At 39.6% G+C, this 17,718-nt stretch overlaps 1 protein-coding gene across 7 annotated transcripts in view; it reads left to right on the top strand.

Moving 5' to 3' along the window:
- Positions 1–17,718, top strand: part of FUT8 (fucosyltransferase 8) — a 242,849-nt gene that overhangs the window by 78,098 nt on the left and 147,033 nt on the right. For 4 of the 7 annotated variants that reach the window (XM_045016295.1, XM_045016294.1, XM_045016297.1 and 1 more), the window contains one exon: positions 11,005–11,095. The gene's annotated coding sequence lies outside the window, so the exon portion shown is untranslated. Of the gene's footprint in view, positions 1–1,921; positions 2,161–4,324; positions 4,396–11,004; positions 11,096–17,718 lie in introns of all 7 variants that reach the window. The other 3 variants (XM_045016301.1, XM_045016300.1, XM_045016299.1) reach the window with 2 other exon arrangements.

Here is a 17,718-nt window from a genome sequence, read left to right as displayed (position 1 = left end):
TTTTTCTGTATTTCAGTTTAAATATGAATGTTCCAGGCAACTAATATAATTATTTTGAAAATATCTAGCTGAAAGGTCAATTCAGCTTTTAAACACCTTATGGTGGAGAAACATAGTGTTGAATAGTTTGTATCTGTTGTTATTCACTAATTGATTCACAATGGCATGACTTGATATATTAATTTTTGTAGTTACCTTTTACCTTAATAGAGCTCTTAAATAAGACATTTGCCTTATTAATATTTTACTCATAGCCCATAAATTAAATCCTTCTCTAATCATCTCTACCAGTTCTATACATTTGTGATTTTTAATGTGTCCTCATAGGTTTTTGTTGTTACCAGCTTTCTTCTAAGGTTTCTATATACTCTTGCATCTTTTCTTCTGTATTTTGGCATTAACACTTCTGTTATACGAAGACTAAAACTTTATTCTAGCTTTAGTGGCCTGTGTCTGAATTAGCTGGGGGTTCGTCAAGCTTGGTATTGAGTGAGGAAAAGACAGGCAGGACCAGGGTAACACTAAAAAGCCAAGTGGCTGCGTTTATTTAGGGGATAATTACAACTTGGGCTGGGGGAGTAGGCAACTTTGGCTGGGATGGTATCAAAAGTACAAACACACCCCAAAACACAGTAATAATACACTTTATACTGCTCACCACACCACACCAAATAGGCAGACACACCAATCACACAGATAGGAATCGGGTTCGTCAGGGTGATGCCCGGTGCAAACACAGAAAAGAGACCCACGGGCCACTGCCTCGGCCACCCTTGCTTTCACACAGAGGGTAAACCCAGAGTGTGGTGCGGCTGCAGCTGGGCAGATTCCACTCACTCAGACCGCGGGGACTGGACCCCCTTGGTCAGCTACCCTCTAAGTAGAGGCAGCTCCCAAGTTAAACACACACACACACTGGACACAGACAGAGCAGTGATTCAAACACATAAAGCAGTTGGCAATTAACAATTTAATAACAGCTAGAACTATTATACAAGCTAGCTAAGCAATTGTGCAATTCTGAGCTCACTAATACAATCCTGATATCCTGAGTAGATATTTGGTACCAAGTTAGGGAGGGGAACAAATAAAAGGCTAGATAAGCTAACTGTCAGATATCAAAAAGCAAATACCGCACTCCAGGCGCAGCTGACCAGCAGAACAGACACCAGAAGCATGACGAGCAGACAGGGATCGGGTCCAAACGACAACGAATCCAAACGATACGACACGAGTGCACTTTACCGGGAGGAGACCCTGGCCGAACGAGTGATCAGGTCCTTCAGCTAACACGCGGATGCTCCACACAAATTTTGGGGGGAAACCTAGTTTTATAGAAGGGTCTCACTCCCTCGTGTCAGCATCTGATTGGCTCCCTGGTCCCTCCTCCCTTCAGGTTTCGAGCTGTTGCCACCCCACGTCGGAAGGCTTTGCACACGGCACTGGAGTTGACGAGTAAACAAACCTGACCCTTAGATGACTGGGTCCAAAAAAGAGCAGGAAAATGAGTCTCTGGGCAGAATTAACCTGACCTCCAGACGACCGACCCAAAAAAAAACAGGTTGCTGGGCAGAATCAGGCCTCCACACACAGAACTAGCCTGACCTTTAGATGGCCCAGCAGGAGAGAAAAAAAACAAAAACACAGGAGAGCATACACAGCTAGTGTTGCTGGGCAGGATTGAGTCTCTGCCCTCTCTTATACAACAGGAACCTGGTCCAAAATGGAGGCTGCCTTGTCCTTTTAACAGGACAAGATGGCCATGGACCGACAAGTGGCCATACATAGCCATAACTATGAATCGGATTGCGACAGCCTGATACGTCTAAAACTTTGTAACCCATTGGTAAAGATATGATTTTGTCTTGGAGGTCATGGATTCTGTGACTTCAATGGACCTCTGTTATTTCTTTGGCTTCAGCCCCCACCGCAACAGTGGGACTGGAGCAGCTGTCTACCCCTGCCACAAGAGGAGGAACAGGGCTAGAGCAGCACCTGGTGGTCAGCGGCCAGGGCTGGAGCAGCAGTGGGGCTGGGTCAGTCCCCTGGGCTGGAGCAGCGGTGGTTATCCCCTGCTGCAGTAGCAGCAGCAGAGCTGGATCAACTTCTGGCACTCCAGCCTTCTGAACAGTTTCGTTTCTCTGAGTATACCAAAGCCAGGTGTGTAAGTGATGAAAAGGGAGTGATACATAGGACCTGTTTTGTCAATGTTCGTAGACAACAAATAATTGTACTGATTCACTAACTAGAAAGAAATCTAAATAAAATTAATAGCCGAGTTGCTCTTGTGTGATAGATACTAGATCTTGCTTAATGATTGTCCTTGTGCATTTTAAGGAGCTATTTCAAATCCTACAAGATGTTTGCACACCATTGACCTAGCTAAAATGTGAATACCTCTGTGGTTGAGAGAGTATATCTAATTAAATTTAACATTTCAGAGTCCTTAGTAAAATATGTAGTTAATCAATATAGTAACATCTTTCACTTGTAGTATTGAGTTAAAAACAGGCAAAAAGAGAAAGGTGTTAGAAAAATAACTTACTTAAAATTTATATGATCTGTCCTGTGTAGTACAGGGAAAGTTAGTTCCTCCTTTAGTTTCAGAATATTTACCTTATAAAATGTTCTTAAAGGGAATGCTTTTGCCTAATTGATCCCCAGTGACAAAAATATGCCAAGAAAATTTGCTTGTTTGTTAAAGAACTTTGTTCTAATCAACTTTTTTTTTAAAAGAGCTCATTATATTAAAAGCCAGATAGTCAGTTATTATCATTCAAATCTGTGCTATAGTAGGAAGTTTGAGATAATGGTAATTACATTGTAATTTCAAGAGAAATTTTGATTAATGTACTGATCTTAGCACTTGACATTTGTGATTCAGTTATAAGTAGAGTTAAAAAAAACAAAACTAAAATACTATTAAAGCCATGACAAAAGATATCAAAGCTCATGAAATTCAGACATAAGGCTAATAGGTCATTCTTACAGTATCTCATACCATTGTTTAGAGGAGGAGGCAGGAGTGGGGAGAAGACACTAACTTGTTAATTCAGGACAGCTTCAGCTTTAATTTTGAGCTTCCTGTGTTTTCAAGTTTGGTTTATTTCACCTTTTTTAGCTATTTTTGTGTATTTAATTTCCTTGCTTTTCTAAATTTAAAAATAAAAACTCTTTTCTTTTGAAGATATAACATATATTGTATGGACATTGAATAGCTGAAGGGATTTTTATAGGCGTAGGCAAGTGTATGTTGTGGCACAATGAGCCCAAATATCACAGCAAGCACCCCTAAATTTTATGGTACTATTCATTTTTTCTGTTTGTGAAATACTCTTCAATCTTATCCTTCAGGCTCCACAAACACACACAACTGTGGTTTAAACTTAATATGGTAATTGATGTAAAAAAAAGTCAATAGGGAATGCTTTCAATGTTCTCCATATCCTATTCCGTCCCTCCATGTTTTCCCTGTCGCTGCACCTTGGCAATCATGACATTGTTCCTGCCTCTCACCTCACTCCCGCCAATTTTCTCAATTCTGTGCATGTCCCTGGACTCTGGACACCATGGCATCGTCCAAGCAGCTCAGCCCAGAACTTCCTTCCTTCCACATACACTAAGGAAGGTGGGGAGATTGTAGGCAGCCTCACTGGCCCATTTCCAATGGTTTTGGTGCTGTGTGATTCTGCCTACACATCTTGCTTCTCTTAACTTCCTGGGTGTAAGTGTGACTCTCATTTCCTCAAGGCTGCCAAGTGTTGCACATCTTGTATAGCAGTTACACATTTGGCACCCTGAATCCTAATACATCCATCCGAGCTTTGGCCAGGCTGAAGTTGCACCTTCCATCGGCTGATCTGGCTGCAGCTGAAAAGGCAGCCAGTGTCGTCTTTCTCACTGCTTCCCATGCTGGATCCCAGCCATTAAGGAGCAGCGAGAGGCAAGAGTTGGTAGAAGTCACAGAGGGAAGTGTCAGCTACAACATAAAGTGAGGGGCCCAATATTGATCCAGGCTCCCTCATCTTTTCCCTTGCAGCCAGCTGCAACAGCCTCTTCCCACCTCCCTAGCATCCTGCCAGTTGTTGCCAACACCTAGCTATTCCTGCCACTATCAACAGCCACTGGCCACATAAGACACCCATTTCTAACAGCTGTGCTCTTGAGTACTCTCCGCCCTCCTCCAGCAGCCTGAGGCAACCTACAAACATCCACCCATTGCAACTCCAGACACCTCCACTACTTCTAGCTGCCCCAGTATTCTCAGGCACTTCAGCACACACCTACTCAGTTATCGCCTCAGATTTCCTCTTACATTTTCTAGGTTATTTCTGCAACCATATAAGGACCAGAAACATCATTTTTTAAAAAGAGCTTCTGGATTACAGTTCTGTGGTAAGTGTTGAATTCCATGTCTGTTGAACCTCAGGTAACATGGAGTCCTGGCTGTGGGATACAGAGACTCTTACATTGCCAGATTACTAATTAAAATTTATCCCAATCCAGTACTCACTAAGTTATTACAGTATCAGAGGGATAGCCATGTTTGTCTGGATCTGTAAAAAGTGACAAAGACGAAGTGGGTATTCACCCACAAAAGCTTATGCTCCAGTATGTCTGTTAGTCTATAAGGTGCCACAGGACTCTTTGTCACTTAAGTTATTACACTTAGGTGTCTGTTAGCATGCTATATGAAATCAATTGTTTTAAATCTAGTTATAAGTGGATAGCAGTAAACATAAAAAAATCCATATTCACAATTAGTTGGTGTCTGGCCTTGGTCTGGCAGTGATAGGTAAAGATTAAACAGGTACTGTGACAGTCTGCATACTTATATTCACCCTTTTTACAAGACTATGATACATTTTGTACAAAGTATGCGTTGTGAGGTATCATTTGAAAATTCATAATTTGCTTATTATTGTACTGGGAAACTGTGTGGCAACGTTGTATGTAAAGTTATAAGATTCTATTGTGTATAACATTACTTAGATATGTTCCAAGTTTAGTAAAGCAGGAACAAACTAGTTCCTTAGACAAAAAGCAAACTGACATCTCAGCCAGGTGTCAACAAAATCAAATGGACCTGGTTAAGCAGCCATTCTTTGGCAGGAAAAAGGGTGTGAATGAGAAATTTCCATTTTGGCAAAGAAACCGCTGGAAGTTCCTGTACCCACAGACTTGCTGTCTCCTGAACCTCAGCTGGAGATAATTTTCAAAGAAAAGTATAAAGAGTGGGGAAATCATCTCTCCCTTCATCTCTACTCATGGCATTGACTACACTTGAAGGACAAAAGGAGGCATCATTAGACTGGGGAGAGATCCTGTCTGAAAGGAGATCAGTAAGATTGCTGCAGCAGGCGGTGAGAGATTTTTTGCTTTGAATTATCTTAGCTTGTTAAATTAGGTGTTGCATTTTACTTAGGAGAGATCCCAGAAGACTGGAGAAGGGCTAACATCGTGCCCATCTTTAAAAAGGGGGAAAAGGAAGAGCTGGGAGACTTATAGACCACTCAGCCTGACTTTGATACCTGGGAAGCTACTAGAACAATATATAAAACATTCAGTTTGAGAATACCTGGAAGATTAAGGGGTAATCACTAGCAGCTTGCCTGGATTTACCATGAACAAATTATGCCAAACTAGCTTGATTTCTTTCTTTGACAGGGTAACTGATTTGATGGGTATGGGGAATGCGGTGGACATAATATACCTGGACTTCAGCAAGGCTTTTGACATAGTCCTACATGACATTCTGATAAGTAAGCTGGAGAAATGCAGGCTCAACAGAACTATCATTAAGTGGATACATAATTGATTAAACAACTGTGAACAAAGATTAACTATTAATGGAATGATGTTGGATTGGAGGGAGGGCTCAAGTGAGGTTCCACAGGGTTCTGTTCTGGATCCGGTGGTGTTAATGACCTAGATGTAGGAATAGAGATCATATTGATCAAGTCTGCAGATGAGACAAAGCTTGGGGGGGGAGATGGAGCTAACATTCAGAGGGATCTTGAAAAATGGAGAACAGGGGCTTAGACAACAAAATGAAATTAAACAAATAAATGCAGGGTGCTACACTTAGGAAAGAAAAAAACAAGTGGACAAATAGAAAATGCGGCAGGGGAACTGGCTTGGCAGCAGCACTGCTAAGAAGGATCTGGGAGTTGTGGTGGATCACAGCCTCAATATGAACCAGCAATGCAATGCTGTTGAAATAAAAGCAAATGCAATTTTAGGTTGCATTAACAGAGGCATAACATGCAAGTAATGGGAAGTGATAATACCACTCTACTCGGTGCTGGTTAGGCCTCAGCTAGAGTACTGTGTACAGTTTTGGTCACCAATGTATAGAAAGAATGTAGAGAAACTGGAAAGGATCTAGAGGCAAGCAAAAAAGATGATCAAAGGGATGGAATGCAAGCCGTATGAGCAAAAGGAGAAAGGAACTGGGTATGTTTAGTTTGGAAAAGACATTAAGAGGATATGATAGCAGTCTTCAGATACTTGAAAAGCTGCCATAAAAAAGATGGAAAAAAGTTGTTCTGTTTTGCCACAGAGAGCAGGACACGAGGTAATGGATTCCCACTACAGCATAGCAAATTTAGATTAAATCTCAGGAAAAACTTCCTAACTGTAAGACCAGTAAGACAATGGAACAGACTGCCTCTGGAGGGTGTAAAAACTTCTTCACTGGAGGTTTTCAAAAGGAGGCTGTATAGCCATCTATTTTGGATGCTTTAGACTCAACAAATCCTACATCTTGACAGGGGGTTAGACTAGATAACTGGTGCAGTCTTCTAACCCTATGATTGTATGATTTATTTGTACCCAATTCTGACTTTTATGCCTTATTACTTGTAATGATTTAAAATCTATCTTTCTGTAGTTAATAAATTTGTTTTATTGTTTTAACTAAACCAGTGTGCTTGGATTGAAGTGTTTGGAAAACGTCATTTGAGATAACAGGATTTGTCCATATCATTTTCTATTAATAAAATGATGGACTTTAACTTGTGTTGTCCAGCCCTCTCCTGGACACTACAAGATGCACGTTTCTTGGGGAAAGTCTGGGACTGGGAATTTGCTGGTCTTGCTCTGTAGTGCGATTCAAGGGTGGCTGGCTGTAACACTATTGCAGTATAACTGGGAGTAATTTACATGCCGGAGGCTGCCTGTGAGCAGGGCAGAAGTGGTTGCTCTCACAATGAAGCAATGTAAAAGTAACCCCAGGTTGGAGAACCGAGGGGACGCTGCTGTTCAACCATCCAGATTGTACCCTGGGTTATGTCACAGGTACCAGTTCTCAAGTTCCCTTTACTGCCTGGAATTGGTCCTTCCAGATTAGGATTGAAGCATGTTGGAGAGGCAGTGTATTACTACTATCACTTGTATATCTTTTTATGTGTATTCTTCATTTTTAAGATTAAAAAAATGTTTCTAGGTTCAGTTCAGTCTTTAATGCTCTTTGTGGCTTGGGTCTGTCTTTTAAGGTCCCTTTACATAGAGTGGTATAAAAGTGCCTTATTGGCAATGAGAAATCTACATCTGCTCATAGAGATATGGCTCACAGGCATGGGCACGTTTTCCAAGTATGACATGCATTTTATTGATTTCAGGTATTGTAAAACCTGGGAAAATTGGGGACATAGTAGGAGCCTTATCTTTGCATTTTCTTGGTTAGTGTGTTTGCTAGACCCTAATGTTAGTTAAACATGTTTTTGTTGGTGCAGTTATGATACCCTGTACCCCACTCTAGTGTTGACCTTGGTACTGGATCATATACCTCTGCCTTGCTGCCAGGCTTGTTGCTGAAGAATTTTGGGTCAGTGCCATGTGGGTTGACACCCTGGGGAATTTGGTACTAGAACAAAAGGGCATTGAACTGACTCTCTAGGCCTTTCCAATCTCAAATCAGAGGGAATCTGTTTAGATTCTCATGGGTAATGTGGTTATGTACTACCTCAACAGAGAGTAGCTCAGTCTATCATCTTGTGTATCCATCTGTGGGAATGGCACATTTGGAATCAGGTGACCCATTGCTCGTTCACTTGGAAAGGGTGAAAAGAATGTAATCAACAACCTCAGTTGCACAAGCGTTGCCACAGTGAAAGTAATTAACTATTGAAACAGTTTACTAAAGGTTGTGGTAGCTTCTCCACGACTGACTGACAATTTTTAAAGCAAGATTGGATGTTTTTTCTAAAAATATGGTCTAGGAATCATTTTGGGGAAGTTTTATGGCCTGTGTTATACAGGGGGTCAGACTAGGTGATCACAATGGTCCCTTCTGGCCTTGTAATTTATGGATCTATGAATCATGGCTGCCACCCAGACCATCTCCTGGGATCTCAGGTCTTTGTCATCCTGATCCTGAAAGATGTCCTGACCAGACTGAGCCAGAGAGAAGAAGACAGATGACATGGCACCTTCACCAGTTCCATCTGAATCCCAAACATCACCAGGGTTGTGAGACTTTGTCTGTCTTCCTCCCACACCCCACATGTCCTTTTCCTTCTCCACTTTATATCTTCTGCTTCCTCTCTCTCCTTTTTCCTTCTGTCTAATAAGTGTCTGGCTTAGCCAGCCAAGATTGTATATTTTGCAACACCGCTCTAAGCCTGTGACCATAGAGGCAACTAAAAGCATCCAAGCTTCCTGAAGCTGGTGCAAATTAGTCAGCTCTCAGAGTGGCTCTTAAGACTGTGTGTTGGGCCTGTGTTTTTCCACCAGTGAGGTTGCAAGTGAAATTCAGCACCACAGGCAGAAGCTGCATTTTCTATCTTTGCTGTTTGTTTTTTCTCCTCTTTTGTATGTGTTTATCTTGTTCTGTGTTCTTAGGAAGTGGGATCGGATTTTAACAGCAACAATAACAACAGCTCCAGCCCATCTCTACTAACTTCTTTTTTTCTCCAAAAGGACAGTTTTTGCCATCTTTAATACAATCTAAAGACTGTCAAACAAAGGATTTTTCCTTCTGAAACTTCTCTCCAACTAAAGGGAGCAAGGGATGTTGTTAAAATGAAAACCTTATTTAATATTTACATTTCAAATGCTTTAACTGTTTTTCCTTCTTTTTCTGTATCCTTTAATAAAATGTTAAGAGGATTTTGGTAATGTTTTTCCCATGGTACTAAGCAGGCTAAGGTTTCTGTATACCAAACCCCGAACATTGTTTGAGTGTTTAATGTTCTTTGGTGATCGGGTTATGTTAACACCTTTGACTATTCGGGCCCATATGTTCCATGCAAATAAATACATCTGCCAAAGACATTAGAATAGCTCAGAATAGATACTGGTAGTTTTCACCCAGGTGTGTTTCTGACCTACACCGGTCTCATTTTTAATAGCTAAAAGTAGGCTTGTCAATTAATTACAGTTAACTCATTCAGGTAATTAAAAAAAATTAATCGTGATTAATCAGTTTTAATTGCACTGTTAATAGGAGAACATCAATTGAAATGTATTAAATATTTTTGGATGTTTTTCTCCATTTTCAAATATACTGATTTCAATTACAACACAGAATACAAAGTGTACTGTGCTCACTTTATATTATTTTTTATTACAAATATTTGCACTGTAAAAATGACAAAAGAAATATTTTTCAGTTCACCTTATACAGGTATTGTCGCACAATCTTTTTATTGTGAAAGTGTAACTTACAAATGTAGATTTTTTTTTCTTGTTACCTTACTGCACTCAAAAACAAAACAATGTAAAACTTTAGAGCCTAGGAGTCCACTCAGTCCTATTTCTCTGTTCAGCCAATCACAAGGAAAAACATGTTTGTTTACATTTATGGGAGATAATGCTGTCCACTTCTTATTCACAGTGTCACCTGATAGTGAGAATAGGTGTTCACGTGGCACTTTTGTAGCCAGCATTGCAAGGTATTTACATGCCAGATATGCTAAACCTCCGTATGCCCTTTCATGCTTTGGACACCATTCCAGGGGATGTGCTTGCAAATGTAAACAGACTTGTTTGTCTGAGTGACTGGCTGACTAAGAAATAGGACTGAGTGGACTCGTAGGCTCTAAAGTTTTACATCTTTTTATTTTTGAATGCAATTATTTTTTTTATCCATAATTCTACATTTGCAAGTTCAACTTTCATGATAAAGAGATTGCATTACAGTACTTGTAATGGAGGAATTGAAAAATACTATTTCTTTTGTTTTTTACGGTGCAAATATGTGTAATAAAAATAAATATAAAGTGAGTACTGTACACTTTGAATTCTGTTGTAATTGAAATCAATATATTTGAAAATGTAGAAAACATCCAAAAATATTTAAATAAATGGTATTCTATTATTAACAGTGTGATTGAGATGAATTTTTTTAAATCGCTTGACAGCCCTAGTTAAAAGGTGTTACTGAGACATTGAAAACGTAACTGCAGACTTCTGTATCTGTAAAAGCAGCAGAGAGTCCTGTGGCACCTTATAGACTAACAGAGGTATTGGAGCATGAACTTTCGTGGGTGAATACCCACTTCGTCGGATGCATGTGCTCATGCTCCAATACGTCTGTTAGTCTATAAGGTGCCACAGGACTCTTAGTCTGGATCTGTAAAAGCAGCAAACAGGGCTACTCCTTTGATACTTCTGTATCTGCTTTCTCCACTGCTTCTGTGTTCCTCCCTCATGGGACAGTATGTTGCCTCTGTAACACTGATCAGTATTTACATGGTTGAAAAGAAAAACTAAATTTATTTCTAGTCTAGGGTTTCTGTATTGTCAGAATAATCTTTTTGATGTATTAGTTCTTCAATATTTAAGTGCTTTCTGTTATTTGATGCCATTTTGGCAATATACATGTTGAACAAAATCTAGTAGAGTTGAAGACAGTGGATATATCATTTTTTACTTCAACAATATACCATATTGTATTTTTACATTTGCACTTTGGGCTGTGGCAGGTGCTTGCTGTACTACAGAATAAAATGCTGTCATTGAAATTATGACTAATTTGTTTGTTTGGGTTTTTTTGAGCAGTTAATTTCACCGACTGCTGGATCAGAGGAAACAGTTATTTCCCTAGAAGCCCATCATACAACTGTTCCTATTTCCTACTGTCATGGAGAAGGTAAGTTGTTTTTCAGATTTATTGATTACTGTTCATATCTGATATTTGGAAATTGAAACTGAATGAGTTGTGATTCTTCAAGTGATTGTTCATATATAGATAGATGGATATAGATATTCCATAGTTGATAAGTGCATGCCCAGTGCACTCAAGATAGAGACTTTAATCAGCAATACCTGTTGGGTCAGCGCTTGCACCCTGCATGTCATTGTGCTTCCAGCTGAGGGCCAAAAGGATCAGGCCATCATAGCTACCCTCAGTTCCTTCTCACTGCCTATGGCTATGAGTCTGAGCTCTCCTCTTTTATCACGCATGCCCTCTATAGTCCTAGTAAATACATTTTAAATAGGCAATTATTTAGTTAGCAGTAGTTTCGTTTAGTGTTTTTTTTGTGTAGTTTCTATTTTTTCCTGTTGAACAATATTTCTTTCCTGCCGAGAAGTACTTGGTATCAGTTCGCTCACCATGATAAACCATAAGTCCTTGGGATTCAAAAATTACCCATCCTGGGAAGCTGTCATGCTGCTCACTGATGGTCATATAAGATGTTTGATCTGCCTTAAGGAAGCACACATCCCTAATAGGTATGACATTTGCAGACCATTTTAGATCTGCAAGATAAATTCACATGTTTAAAGAGAACTTATCAAGAAAGAAAGGCCTTTCATTTTTTATTTATACCAAACAAAAAAGGGTAATTCATAATTAATTTTTCTTACCAATTTCCACCAGAAATTTGGACCACTCAGGTACCTGAAAATACTCATTATATTAAGAAAATCCAATGCATTACAGTAGGTAGATTTGTTTGTGTTAGTGGTTAGTTAATCTAAGTGTATATGTGAAGCTGTCCGTTATAGTACGGCAATATAGTGTTGAGTCCTAAATAAAGAAGTGCTGAAGGTTAGCAAGCTGCCATCTCCTCCTTCCAGAGCAGAGAGTCGGGTCAGAAGTACTCCTACTTTTCTTTATTTTTTTGCCTTTTTTTTTACTGTCCTTCTGTTCCCGATATTTACCCAGAAAACTGAAATTAATTTTTTGCACCGATTTTCACCTTTTTTTTTTTTTAAATTTTTGCAGTGAAAATTCCTCGAAAATTTTAAGCATAAAAAACAAAACAAAAATGAAGAGCCTTGTTCAGGCATTCATGAGGATAGACTCAACTCTTGAGATCCCAGCCAAGGAAGTTCAGGACAGGCCACATAAATTGCTACACATCTTACATATGTCAGTACCTGGACACCTCGCCCTCCTCATCATGCGGTTAACTAAAAAAAAAAAAATCAAGATTAAAAAAATTAATCGCTCTGTTAAACAATAGAATACCAATTGAAATTTATTAAATATTTTTGGATGTTTTTCTACATTTTCAAATATATTCATTTTGATTGCAACACAGAAAACAAAGTGTACAATGCTCACTTTATATTTTTATTACAAATGTTTGCACTGTAAAAATGATAAAAGAAATAGTATTTTTCAATTCACCTCATACAAGTACTGTAGTGCAATCTCTTTATTGTGAAAGTGTAACTTACAAATGTAGATTTTTTTGTTGTTGTATTGTTTTGTTTTTGAGTGTAGTTATGTAAAACTTTAGAGACTACAAGTCCACTCAGTCCTACTTCTTGTTCAGCCAATTGCTAAGACAGACAAGTGTATTTACATTTACGGGAGAAACTGCTGCCTGCTTCTTATTTATAATGTCACCAGAAAGTGAGAACAGGCGTTCGTATGGCACTTTTATAGCTGGCGTTGCAAGATATTTACGTGCCAGATTCGCTAAAGATTCATATGTCCCTTCATGCTTCAATCACCATTCCAGTGGACATGCGTCCATGCTGATGATGGGTTCTGTTCGATAATGATCCAAAGCAGAGCGGACCGACACATGTTCATTTTCATCATCTGAGTCAGATGCCAGCAATAGAAAGTTGCTTTTCTTTTTTGGTAGTTTCCGCATCAGAGTGTTGCTCTTTTAAGACTTCTAAAAGCATGTTCTACACCTCGTCCCTCTCAGATTTTGGATGGCACTTCAGATTCTTAAACCTTGGGTCAAGTGCTGTAGCTATTTTTAGAAATCTCACTTTGGTACCTTCTTTGCATTTTGTCAAATCTGCTGTGAAAGTGTTCTTAAAATGAACATGTGCTGGGTCATCAGTCGAGCCTGCTATAACATGAAATATATGGCAGAATGCAGGTAAAACAGAGAAGGGGACATACATGAGTGGACTTGTAGATGCTAAAGTTTTACATTGTTTTATTTTTTAATGCAGTTTTTTGTACATAATTCTACATTTTTTAAGTTGAACTTTCATGATAAAGAGAGTGCACTACAGTAATTATATTAGGTGAATTGAAAAGTACTACTTTTGTTTTTTTACAGTTCAACTATTTGAAATAAAAATAATATAAAATGAGCACTGGATACTTCATATTCTGTGTTGTAATTGAAATCAATATATTTGAAAATGTAGAAAACATCCAAAAATATTTAAATAAATGGTATTCCATTATTGTTTAACTGTGCGATTAATTTTTTTAATTGCTTGACAGCCCTTGTTAGACCCCCTTTAAAATGTTATGGCAGACACCAGTATCGGTGACACCCTCATCAAAACATGGAGACCGATGTTACCAGGTCTGAGGCAGCAGGGTGTTCAGAGGAGTTCAAATACATTGTAGCTGAAGGTCAGCTGTTGGCTAGAACATCACTCAGCCACCCAGATGCAGCTGATACAGTGTTTAGGTCGATGGCAAAGTCTGTCACAATGTGTGAATGATCCTGGCTCCTCTTCCTAGAGAATTGCAGATAGTTATTGAGGATTTGCAATTTGAGGGTTGTAATTAAGACTTTCTTAATTTTAATGTGTTCAGTTAGATTTCTGCATGCTTTATTATGAAAACCTTAGTTTTATAATAAAACCATAGTTTACATGACTACTCTGTATAATAAAACAGAACTATGAAACAGTTTAAGTGTTAACTCTTGGTGGAGGTTTTTAATAGCCCCAAACAGAAGAATGCATTTGCTGCATGTTGTCTTGTATGTTCTGAAGTTTTATGGATTTTTTTGTTTAGTTGCAAAACAATGTGCATTCATCCAAAACTGGGTTTTAAATGTCAAGCATGTAGTATAACTTCCATGGCATATAAAATTAGTACTGATAGTAGCTGAAACAAATCTAAGTTTGGCTTTTTTGAGTAGTGGTCTCTGTAAGTGCTCCACTTTAGGTGTGCATGAGCCCGTGTTCTTCTGATGAGGGATTTTTTGGTAGTAATGTCTGTGTGGTTTGCATCTGCATATCCCTGTGCTACTGCCTCCCTTGTTGCCTTCACCTGCAGTTAGAGATGGCGCGTTCTGGTGTCTGTTTAGTTTCAAGCTTAGTTAGCCCACTTGTTTTTAATCTTTTTATTATACTTAAATGTATTTTATTTATTGTTTTTATTAATTCTACACACATGCTTAGTGCTTTTGGGGTTCCCTCCCCCTTTGCTGTTTTCAGGGTCAGGGCCTCCTCCCCTCTCCCACTTTGGCCTCTCTGTGTGTGCAGCCTCTCTCTTTGTATGCCCCAAACCCCAGGCTTTAAACCCTGCCAGGCCTATAATAATTATTTTCCTCTCAGTGATGAATATTTTAGCTGCAACCACTGTCTCAGATAGTCCCACAGCTTCAGCTCCAATGAGCAGAGTCCAGGGGACAACTTCAAAGCTCTTTTAAGAAGAAAAGAACTAGATCCCATGATAGAGAACCTAAAAGAAGGGAAAAGTAGCTGCAAATGTCAGGAAGCAAGGAGACTTCATGTCCCGGTATAGATACTGCTGATACTTCTACCTCCTCCAGTACTGAGATCCCCCCACATCAGTGAAGACCTCCAGCATGTCGCACACTGAGAAATCTCTTGGCAAACAGCCTCATTTGGTACCAACGTTGGTACTCTCCTTGCAGTCCTCCAAACACAGAGACTCCTTGAAGAAATAGCCTTTGACCCAGGCACGTGGTTCAGTATATCATGGACATAAGGACTGTATGGATCCAGCTGTACCAGCCTCAGTACTGTCAGGTGCATTGCAATCACTCCGTGTCCCATCTCAGTAGTACTGATTAGATTCCCCTCTCAAGTAGACTGTGTCAGAAAAACTTAAATCTCCTCTACTGAGAAGGATCAAGAGGGATTTTCTGCTGGTTCCAATGTACCCTTCATTGCTGCCGCAACCTCAGATGAAGGCACTTCTGCCAGTACTAACTCAACCACCAATACAACACAGCCATTGGTACCAACACTTCTGCCCCCCTCACTAGAAACAGGGAAAAACATCTTGAACTCAGAAATCTCCATCCAAGATTCCATTACCTTTCTGTTTGAACCTCCCTCTCCTGAAATGTATCCTAAGGCAGAGATCCCAGATACCAGTTGATAACTGATCCAACAACCATCATAGTAGGAGCACCTTGGGGCCCCTCTCCATTCCTTTGTTGTCTTTAAGGGCTTTAGGCATCTTATTGGGCCTTCTGTAATCCTTGGGTCCTGTACAGAGGCCTGTAAGAGGATCCCCCAAGAGTTTCAACCACTGGTACCCCAGAACCCCCTTCTTAAAAGGACCCTTTAGAAGAACAAGAGCTGAGAGTACATATAGACATGGCCTAAAACAGGAAGAAAAAAAGTTAAGAATTACTTAGACAAGTTAGAAGTGTTCAAGTCATCAAGGCCTGATGAAATACATTCTAGAATACTTAAGGAACTGGCTGAAGAGATCTCTGAGCCATTAGCAATTATCTTTGAGAACTTGTGGCGGACAGGCAAGATTCCAGAGGACTGTAAAAAGGCAAGTATAGTACCTATCATAAAAAGGGCAGTAAGGGCAAGCCATGAAATTATAGACCAGTCAGCTTAACTTCGGTACCCAGAAAGATAGTGGAGCAAATAATAAATACATTTGTAAGCACTTAAAAGAAAGTGAAGTGGTAAGTAAGAGTCAATGTGCATTTGTCAAGAACAAATCATGTCAAATCAACCTAATACCCTTCTTTGACAGGGTAACAATCTTGAGGGTAGCGGGGAAGCAGTACATATGTTATATCTCAACTTTAGTAAGGCTTTTGAAACTGTCTCCCATGACCTTCTCATAAACAAACTATCGAAAAATATCCTAGATACATCTACTATAAGGAGGGTGTACAACTGGTTGGAAAACTGTACTCAGAGAGTAGTTATCAATGGTTCACAGTGAAGCTGGAAGGGCATATTGAGTGGGGTCCTTCTGGGATTTGTCCTGGGGCCGATTCTATTCAACATCTTCATAAATGTTTGGGTAATGGCATATAGAGAGCACTTGTAAAGTTTGCGGATGATACCAAGTTGGGAAGAATTGCAAGTGATTTGGAGGTCAAGATTAAAATTCGAAATTATGTTGACAAACCGGAGAAATGGTCTGAAATAAATAGGATAAAATTCAATAAAGACAAATGTAAAGCATTACACTTACAAAGGAATAGTCAACTGCACAAATACAAAATGTAACCAAGACACAAGAAGTAAGTCTTCCACTCTACTCAGCCCTGATAAGGCCTCAGTTGGAGTATTGTGTTCAGTTTTGGGCACAACACTTTGAGAAAGATATGGACAAATTAGAGAAAGTCAAGAGGAGAGCAACTAAAATGATTAACGGTCTAGAAAACATCACCCATGAGGAAAGATTGAAAAAAACTGGGTTTGCTTAGTCTGAAGAAGAAGACTGAGGGGGAGCATGATAACAATCTTCAAGTATGTAAAAAGTTGCTCCCCTTAACCTCTGAGGACAGGACAAGAATTACGGGCTTAAATTGTCACCCGTAGCGGGAGAGTTAAGTTAGACGTTAGAAAAAACTTCCTAATTGTAAGGATAGTTAAGCACCAAAACAAATTGCCTAGGAAGGTTGTGGAATCTCAGTCATTGGAAGTTTTTAAGAACAGATTAGACAAACACCTGTCAGGGATGGTCTAGATAATAGTACTGCCTCAATGCAGGGGACAGGACTAGATGATCTACCAAGGTTCCTTCCAGTCCTATGTTTCTATGAGTGAAAAAGAGAAACTATTATCCTCATTTGACAGAGGGGGCACTGAGGCATAGAGAGAGCTGGGATTTCACCAAATCAAAGCCAAGCTTTCAAGCACTTAGCATGGACAACTGGGTCTGGATCTTCCAAAGAGCTCTGCTCCCATTTAGGCATGTAAAATAAGGACCAGGTTTTCAAACGTGGTCAGCATGCAGCAGCTCTGCCTGTGACATTTATGGGCAGATTTTCAAGAGCCCAGCACACAACATGCTGAACTCCTCTGAAGATTTGTTCCCATTTGTGAGTGCTGAGCACTTTTTAAACTCTGGCCTTAAGTGGCTTGCCCAAGGTATTCTAGGAAATCCATGGTATAATTGCGTAATTGAATCTCTCTCTTCTCAGTCCCAGTCCAGTTCCTTCACAGCAAAACCATTGTTCCACTCTCATGTATAGATTTTTTTGATGAAATAATGTTTTGGGGATTTTGCTGATGTTACAGTAGTTTCAGGATCCACATTTTACATTTTTGACAATTTAGAAAAGCCATTATTTTACTTGACTAGGCACCTGCGGAGACCTGGCA

The sequence above is a fragment of the Mauremys mutica genome, chromosome 4 (assembly GCF_020497125.1).
Source record: "Mauremys mutica isolate MM-2020 ecotype Southern chromosome 4, ASM2049712v1, whole genome shotgun sequence".
Taxonomy (NCBI): Eukaryota; Metazoa; Chordata; order Testudines; family Geoemydidae; genus Mauremys; species Mauremys mutica.
This window is presented reverse-complemented; position numbering and strand designations above follow the sequence as displayed.